The following is a 9,087-nucleotide window of genomic DNA, read 5'->3' on the forward strand; positions in this document are numbered from 1 at the left end:
GCTCTGATGTGACCCGTAGGCTGGGAACTTCCATATGCCACAGACGTGGCCCTAAAAAGCGAAACAAAAACAAAAACAAAAAAACCCACAAAGTACCAGCAAGCCGACTCCAACAATACATTAAAAGGATTATACACCATAATCAAGTGGGATTTATCCCAGGGATGCAAGCACTTTTCAGTATCTATACCTTCGTCAACATGATCCACTACATGAACAAACTGAAGAATAACAATCACATGATCATCTCCATAGATGCAGAAAAAGCTTTTGATAAAGTTCAACATTCATTCATGATTTAAAAAAAAAAAAGCAACTCTTCAGAAAGTAGGCGCAGAGGGAATATACCTCAACGTAATAAAGGCCGTATGTGACAAACCCACAGCTAACATCCCCACCCTTCTTCCCACCCCTCTTAGGAAGAAGTGTCCTTCATGTCCCAGCAAACTCTGATCTCTGGATGCCATCTCTCTTGGTCTCCTCCTGGATCCTGCTTCATCAGTTATCCAACAACCCTAAGGCATCTATCTCAACTTCATCCTCTCTCCCAGCCCTTTTCCACCTCAGAAATAAGTAAAGGTCCCAATCTTTTCTTAAAGAAAAAAGTAAAAAATGAACAAAAACCTTTCCTTCCCCATCCCTCTCCTGAAAGTCAAATGCCTCTTCACTCCTGTCCATTGCTCCATCTCTCTTTCAGACTACCTCTCACTACTCACATCCCTGCTAAGCCACAGCGCCACAGTGGAAACAAATGACTTCCAAGTTATCCGCTTCAGTGCGTTCTTTCAGTCCTTAATCATGGAGCATTAACACAAATTACCATACCCTCCTTTAAATTTTCTCCTCTTTTGGTATCTGCAATACCATTCTCTCCATACCTCTTTGACCTCTCCTTCTCCCACTTCTTAGACGTTGGCGTGTCCTGTACTTCTAGCTTCAATCTTGCTCACTTGTCTGTGCAGTGTATGCTCTAGTCACTTCGAATCCTACTTCTAGACCTGATCTAAGTTTTCCTAATGAACGACATCACCAGTTACCCAGTTACATACACTAGAATCCTGGGAATCATCCTACACATAAACAACTGCAAAGTCCTATCAGTTTAATCAAAGTATCTCTTGGATCCATCATATCAGTTCATTCTCTCTGCAATCTACTTCATGTCATTATCTCTTACCCAGACATATTATTATAAGAATCATAAATAAGTGTAAATGAGTAAAAAAAAAAAAAAAACTTAGGAGTCCTCTCTCACAAGTAAGAATACCACACAAATACAGTAGTCCCTGTCATAGCGCAGTGAAAATGAATCCGACTAGGAACTCTGAGGTTGTGGGTTTGATCCCTGGCCTCGCTCAGTGGGTTAAGGATCCAGCGTTGCCGTGAGCTATGGTGTAGGTCGCAGATGTGGCTTTGATCTGGCTGTGGTTATGTGGTTATTGCTGTGGTTATGGTGTAGGCTGGCAGCTGCAGCTCCGATTAGACCCCTAGCCTTGGAATCTCCATATGCCACAAGTGCAGCCCTAAAAAGAAAAAAAAAAAAAAAAGAGGGAGAGAATACTACACAAATACAATGAGGTATGATTCAAAAGAACACAGAATACTGGCATACCTTTTAAAAAATGGATTCTAATACTGTGTAAATGCAGACAAATCATTTAATCATCCCAAGCTTCAGATTTCCAACTGATAAATGAAGGGTAAAAAGGATATACCTAAGGACCTCTGAACTCTTAACATTCATTCTATAATTCTATTTCTATAAGACATTACTCAGACAGTTCCTACTTCCAAATATACACCATACTTGCAAGATATTATTGGTGCCAAAAGAAACAGGCTGATATGTCCCCTTTGCTGCCAAAATATACTGAGAACATCCTGATTTCCATCAGTTGCAAAAATCTAAACCTTCGATTCCAAGTGTCAAAGAAATAAAATGTAAGCAAAAGAAAGAGCCAAGAAAAAAAGTATAATGAAACTGATTATGTATATAAAAATGCTATTTCAAAGTAATTTCTTCAGGAATCAAGCAACACAGAGTAATGAGTTAGCAACAAAATGAGTGTGCTATAAACCACACTGACAGTCAAGAATAACTTTATGAACAAAAAGCTCTTTCTACCCACAGAACACCAGTATGGGAATTGCACAATATCTAAAGTCAAACATCAACACAATATATACAATATGAGATCATAAAAAAGTTTTAGAATCTGCTCCTTTTCAAAAACAAGGCTCTCAGGAAAAGATGATATGAACTAAGCTATGAAAATGCAGGCTGAATTCCATCAAAATGCTATCACCCTATTCAAATGAGAAGCACCTGTTACCTTTTTGACAGTTTGGGTTCAGTTGCTCTTCCACTGCCTGCTAACCTCAGAAGTAATATTCTTTTTTAAAGATAATTTCAAAGAACAGGGTAGAGAAGGTGTGGCAGGCAAGACAATTTACACTGCAAAGTTGATCATGACCTAATGGTCAATTCAAAATTTAAATCAACCCTAGAACCCACAGCCTGAGTTCAAATCCCAATTTCACCACTTCCCAGCCTCAGAATTTAAACAATTCATTTAATTTCTCTGTGCCTCAGTTTCTTTATCTGTAAAACAGAACAATGATAGTACACAGGTAAATTGCTTGGAACAATGCTTACCATACTGTAAAAATTACAGAAATACTAGGTAATGTTATCATTGGTACTACTTTCCTTACTATTTTTTGACTAAATATTAGATGAGAATAAAAATAACACCATAATGTATGCTTAAGCTCCAATTTAACACTGTTACCAGGTATTTTGTTCATAGCTCAATAACAGTGTTACTTCAGTTGATATCTCCCTCTTGATCCTGTAGGAACTCACACAGTCAAATCAAATCACCAGGTGTTAAGTTCATACCACATATGAAATATGAAGTTTCAAGAGGCATTGTTCACATAAAAACAGACACATGACCAACAGAACAGACAGCATAGAAATAAACCTACATATATATATATTCAAAAATATATTTGATACATATAATAAAGAGAAATATTTGAAATCTCTACTCCAAACACTCTAAGAAAAAGGCATACTGTATTACAAAGACACAATGAAAGTGAATTTAATAAATTAACCTATGGCTTAGGATAAGGGATTCTAGTTAGGATAATTTAATTCTCTAATAAACTTGTAAGTACCACATATCAAATACCATTCAAAGAATAACAATTTTCATAGAGAAATGCAAATCAAAACTACAGTGAGGTATTACCTCACACCAGTTAGGATGGCCATCAGCAAAAAATCTACAAATAACAAATGCTTGAGAGAGTGTGGAGAAAGGGAACCCTCCTATACTGTTGGTGGGAATATAAATTGGTACAGGTTCCTTAAAAAACTAAAAACATTTACTATACGCTGCAACCCACTCCTGGGCATATATCCAGAAAAGATAAAAACTCTAATCAGAAAAGATACAAGCACCCCAATATTCATGGCAGCACTATTTACAACAGCCAAGATATGGAAGCAACCTAAAGGTCTACTGACAGCGAAAGAGATTAAGAAGATGTGGTATATTTATACAGTGGAATATTACTCAGCCACGAAAAGGGAATGGAATAATGCCATCTGCAGCAACATGGATGCAACTAAAGATTACTATATTAAGTGAAGTACATCAAACAAAGACAAATATCATATAATATCACATGTGGAATCTTAAAAAAAAAAGGATACAGATGAACTTATTTCCAAAACAGAAAAAGACTCACAGAAATAGAAAACAAACTTATGGTTACCAAAGGGGAAAGAGGGATAAATTAGGAACTTGAGATTAACAGATACACACTACTATATATAGAATAGATAAATAAAAAGGACCTACTGTATAGCATAGATATTATCTTGCAACTTAGAGAAAAATCTGAAAAAGCATATATCTGAATCACTGTGCAGTACACCTGAAACTGACGGAACATTGTAAATCAACTATACCTCACTTTTAAAAAATAAAAATCAGGAGTTCCCGTCGTGGCGCAGTGGTTAACGAATCCGATTAGGAACCATGAGGTTGTGGGTTTGATCCCTGGCCTTGCTCAGTGGGTTAACGATCCGGCGTTGCCGTGAGCTGTGGTGTAGGTTGCAGACGCGGCTCGGATCCCATGTTGCTCTGGCTCTGGCGTAGGCCGGTGGCTACAGCTCCAATTCAACCCCTAGCCTGGGAGCCTCCATATGCCGCGGGAGCGGCCCAGGAGATGGCAACAACAACAACAACAATAACAGCAACAACAACAACAACAAAATAAATAAATAAATAAATAAAATCAATTTAAAAAAATGTTTCGGCAAGTGCCCTAGTGGTCTAGTGGTTAGGATTCAGTGCTTTCACCACCACAGCCTGGGTTCAGTGCCTAGTCTGGGAACTGAGATCCCACATCAAGTCACCGCATGCCGCAATCAAAAACAAAAACAAAGATTAAATTAAATTAAAACCTTAAAAATACAATTTTCAAAGCATTCAAATGCAATATTCAAAGGATGAAAGGCCAAAACCAGACTAATAATATTAGCAAACACTTATATGGCTCTTACAATATGCCCAGTTTGTTATAACTTTTTTACATATACTACTAACTCACATTACCCTCCTAACAATCTCAGACAATAAGTATTCTGATCATTCCCATTTTATGAATGAGGAAACTGAGGTGTAGAGGGGTCAACTAACCTATCTGGGCTCACTGTCCTGCTAGTAAGTGGCAGAGCAAGGACCTGAATCTACCAAGTGTGGTTCCCAGTCCTTATTTTTAATTGCTATGATTTACAATCTCTTGGTGATAATAAGGAATAGACTACATAAAGTATAAAAAAACTCAAAATACAAAGCATCTGGGGGGGTGTCAAATATAACAAAAGCTCTGAGAAAATCATCATAGTACAACACAACAATAAGTGAGATTTATAATGACTACTCTGAGACTAAGGGAAGGTTAAAATATGTTCGGTATGCTTACTATTTAAGAGGGCAAAGAATTATTTAGAGCACTTCAAAATTTTCCATCCAAAATCTTCAATAATTTTCACTTCTTAAAGGGGGTAAAACTTTCAACTGTCCAAAATTACTCACGCTCTGTAAATTGGTGCAGCCGCCATGGAAAACAGTAAGGAGGTTCCTCAAAAAACTAAAAATAGAGTTGTCCTAGGATCTGTCAACCCCACTCCTGGCATATCCAGACAAAACTATAATTCAGAAATATACATGCACCCCTGTGTTCATAGCAGCACTATTTACAATAGCCAAGGCATGGAAACAACCTAAATGTCCACTGACAGAGGAACAGATTAAGAAGATGTGATATATAAAATAACAATAAAAATAAATAAATACAAATTTTTAAAAAAACTTAAAGGACTTCCCTGGTGGCCAAGTAGTTAATGATTCGGTGTTATCACTGCTGTGGTGCTGGTTCAGTCCCTGGCTGGGTAATTCCACACGCCACCGGTGCAGAAAAAAAATAAAAATAAAATAAATAATTAAAACCTAACAATTAAAAAAGAGGCAGTGTGTGTGTGTGTGTACACACACATATACACAATGGAATACCACTCAGCCATAAAAAGGAATGAAATAATGTCATTTGCGGCAACATGGACGGACCTGGAACTTACACTAAGTTAGAAAAAGAAAGACAAAATCATGTGATATCATTATATGATAAAATATGACACAAATGAACATATCTACTAAACAGAAACAGACTCACAGACATAGAGAAAAAACTTACAGTTGCCGAGGGGGAGGGAAGGACTGGGAATTTGGGAATAGCACAGGCAAACTATTACATACAGAATGGATAAACAACAAGGCCCTATTGTACGGCACAAGGAACTACATTCAATATCCTGTGATAAACCATAATGGAAAAGAATATGAAAAAGAATATATATTTGTATACCTGAATCACTTTGCTATACTGCAGCAATTAACACAACATTGTAAACCAACTATACTTCAATAAAATAAGATTAAAAAAAAAATCAGAGTTCCTGTTGTGGCTCAGTGGGTTAACAATCAGACATAGTATCCATGTGGTTCGATCCTTGGACTCATTCAGTGAGTTAAGGATCCAGTGTGACCACAAGCTGTGGTATAAGTCACAGAAGAGGCTCAAATCTGGTGGTGGTGTGGCTGTGGCATAAGCCTGCAGCTGTAGCTCCGATCTGACTCCTAGCACTGGAACTTCCATATGCCACAGGTGCGGCTGTTAAAAAGGGAAAAAAAAAAAATTACTCATTCCCTAAGAGCCCCAAACAGAAAGGTACTGAGCAATCTTATTTGCCATTTATCTCATTCTTAAAGAAAAGTAGGATATGTATGTGGGGTATGTGTGTGAGTGTAGGGGGATCAAAAATAAATTAAGCTTTCCAGGTGTTTTGATTCTAGGTATATGAGAACCTAATACTAAATATATTAGACAGTGTCAAAACATTTGGATGAGTGAATAAACTCATAGAATTATGTGTCATTATTGTAAAAAGCACAGAATTTGATCACTCATAGTAGAGTTATTTAAAAAGTACAGGCTTTCAAGCCATACTTAGATCTGTAATCAAGCTTGTCTCCACTGTATAGTTACTATGAACTTTTGGAAAGTTAAACTAAAACTGAACCAAAGTTGCTTCTCTATAAACTGAAGATACTAATTCCTAACTCACCAGGTTCTTGTGTAAGCTAAGGAAGAAACACCTGCAAAGTGTGGAAAAGAGTCCCCGGAATATAGCTGCTGGCCAATAATGAATGACTACTATTATTCTCCGATCTTTTCTACCTTGTCCCCCAAATGTAAGAGCCTAATCTTACCAATTGTCAAGTCGTTCACGGGCTTCTCAGAATTAGAATAAGTACCATTTACTCTATGCAAAAATGGGATGTACTAAAAATATAAGAAAATATAAAACCAAAGCCTCTATGAGATAAAAAAATATCAGAATCCTGTGTCTCCTCCCACATCTGTTCTGGTTGGTTTTGTAATAACCCATAGTCCTTTATCAATAATACGAATCTTATTAATTGTTGGCGGTCAAAACATTGTCAATAGGGTTCTGCTGCTTACTTATTTTGAAGGCTACCCTTGCAAGGATAATTGATCAAGCATCATTACTTGAAAACCAAAAAGAAATACGGGGACAGCAGCATTTTAAGGAAAGGCTATAAATGTTTTATCTATCTCAACAGTTAACTGGATGCCATGTGAACCATCTATTATCACAATAACTGTTCACATTATTGCACCACCCCCTTAGCCAATAAATACATGCCTTACTTAATAAGCAAAACTCCACACTGATGGAGAACGAATGCTCCTTAGGAACACAAGAACTCAACTCAAAACTTGGAGCTCTCAGTACGGATTCTCAGGCAGGAGGGGAGGTAGCTAGGTATCACTGCAAGAGAAAAAGGACAGAAGAGGAAATTTCTGTCTCCTTAAACAAGACTGGAGATTAGCACCGTGGGGCTAGGAGCGGAAAGAAGCAGGTGAGGTGGGCCTGGAGGTAAGAGAGGAAGGAGGAGGCAACTTCAGTCTGAGAAAAGGTCTGAGCCACCAAGGAGAGGCCCTCAGAGCCCACAGCAACGCCGAGAGAGGAGGCGGAGAAGAGGAGCCCGCTCAGCCCAGTCCCCAGACCGGGTTCAGCCTCAGGAGTTTGGAGGACTGAGAGGAATGGGGACCCCGCTGTTCAAGAAAGATGAAGGTAGGGGCGGGCTCCCGGTCACCTTCAAGATGGGACGCTGCCGACCCCGCCACCATCTCAGTGCCGCAGGAGAGACAGGCAGGGACCCAACAGGGAGCACATAGGTTACCTGTCTCAGCCGCCTGCCACGGGTCTCCACTTCCGCTGATTAGGTGTTACCACGGGCTACCCGGGCACGCGCCGAGTGACGTCATCCTCGCGCGCCTGGGCTGGAGCAGGCCTGACCCCGCCCCCTTGGGAAGAGGCGAGGGGGAGTGGAGGTCTGCGCAGGCGCGGAGCTCCCTCGGGTTTAGGAAGGAACGAAAGAGAAATTAGTTTGGGTTTTGCAGGGATGCCCTCTTACCCAGCTATTCCCAATTGCAAAACCTTATAGGCACTTAAGAAAAAAAAATGTTATTGAAATGCAGACATGGACTTTTTATTCTTTATTTTGCTATGCCTTTTCTGTCTGTCTACATACTTGTTCGTTCCACCACAATATTAAAGTCCTACTGTGTCCCAGGCAAGCACTGTCATAGATAGAATCTGGGGTACAGCGATGACGAAATAGACGCTATTCTAACTTCATGGACATTACCATTTTGTTGAGAAAGCAAACATTGAATAACTCAACAAAGATATTTTAGACATACCTTGTTTTATTGCACTTCACTTTGTTTCACTTTACAGGTATTGCAGTTTTTGCAAACTGAAGGTTTGTGGCAACTCTGCCATTGTCAAGTAATGGTTACGGACTTCCCTTGTGGCTCACAGCATAACTACATGGCGTTGCTTCTGCATTGGCTGTGGCTCAACCTCTGGCTCCAAACGTCCATGTGCCACAAGTGCAGCCATTTGTTTAAAAATACTACTTGTGGAGTTCCCGTCATGGCTCAGTAGTTAACGAATCCAACTAGGAACCATGAGGTTGCGGGTTCGATCCCTGGCCTTGCTCAGTGGGTTGAGGATCCTGCGTTGCCCTGAGCTGTGGTGTAGGTTGCAGACTCTGCTCATATCCGTGTTGCTGTGGCTCTGGCCTAGGCTGGCGGCTACATCTCCAATTAGACCCCTAGCCTGGGAACCTCCATCTGCCACAGGTGCAACCCTAGAAAAAGGCAAAAAGACAAAAAAAAAAAAAGACTACTAGTAATAATAGCTTTTTTAGCAACAAACTATTTTTAACTAAGGTTTTTTTGTGATAATGCTATTGCACGCTTAACAGACTACAGTATGGTGTAAACATAACTTCCATATGCACTGAAAAACCAAAAAGTTCATGTGAATTATTTAGAAACTAAAGGAAGGATCACAAGGAAGTGCCCTATGAAGAGGCTCCTTGAACTGAGAAGGGAAGAAGCTAGCTCTGA

At 39.3% G+C, this 9,087-nt stretch overlaps 1 protein-coding gene across 6 annotated transcripts in view; it reads right to left on the reverse strand.

Annotated features, from left to right (window-relative positions):
* Positions 1–7,917, reverse strand: part of AOPEP (aminopeptidase O (putative)) — a 395,656-nt gene extending 387,739 nt beyond the window's left edge. For all 6 annotated transcript variants that reach the window (XR_007131178.1, XR_007131175.1, XR_007131177.1 and 3 more), the window contains exon 1: positions 7,851–7,917. The gene's annotated coding sequence lies outside the window, so the exon portion shown is untranslated. The remainder of the gene's footprint in view (positions 1–7,850) is intronic.
* Positions 7,918–9,087: the final 1,170 nt, after the last annotated feature.

This window comes from Phacochoerus africanus, chromosome 12 (genome assembly GCF_016906955.1).
Source record: "Phacochoerus africanus isolate WHEZ1 chromosome 12, ROS_Pafr_v1, whole genome shotgun sequence".
In the NCBI taxonomy this organism is placed as follows: Eukaryota; Metazoa; Chordata; class Mammalia; order Artiodactyla; family Suidae; genus Phacochoerus; species Phacochoerus africanus.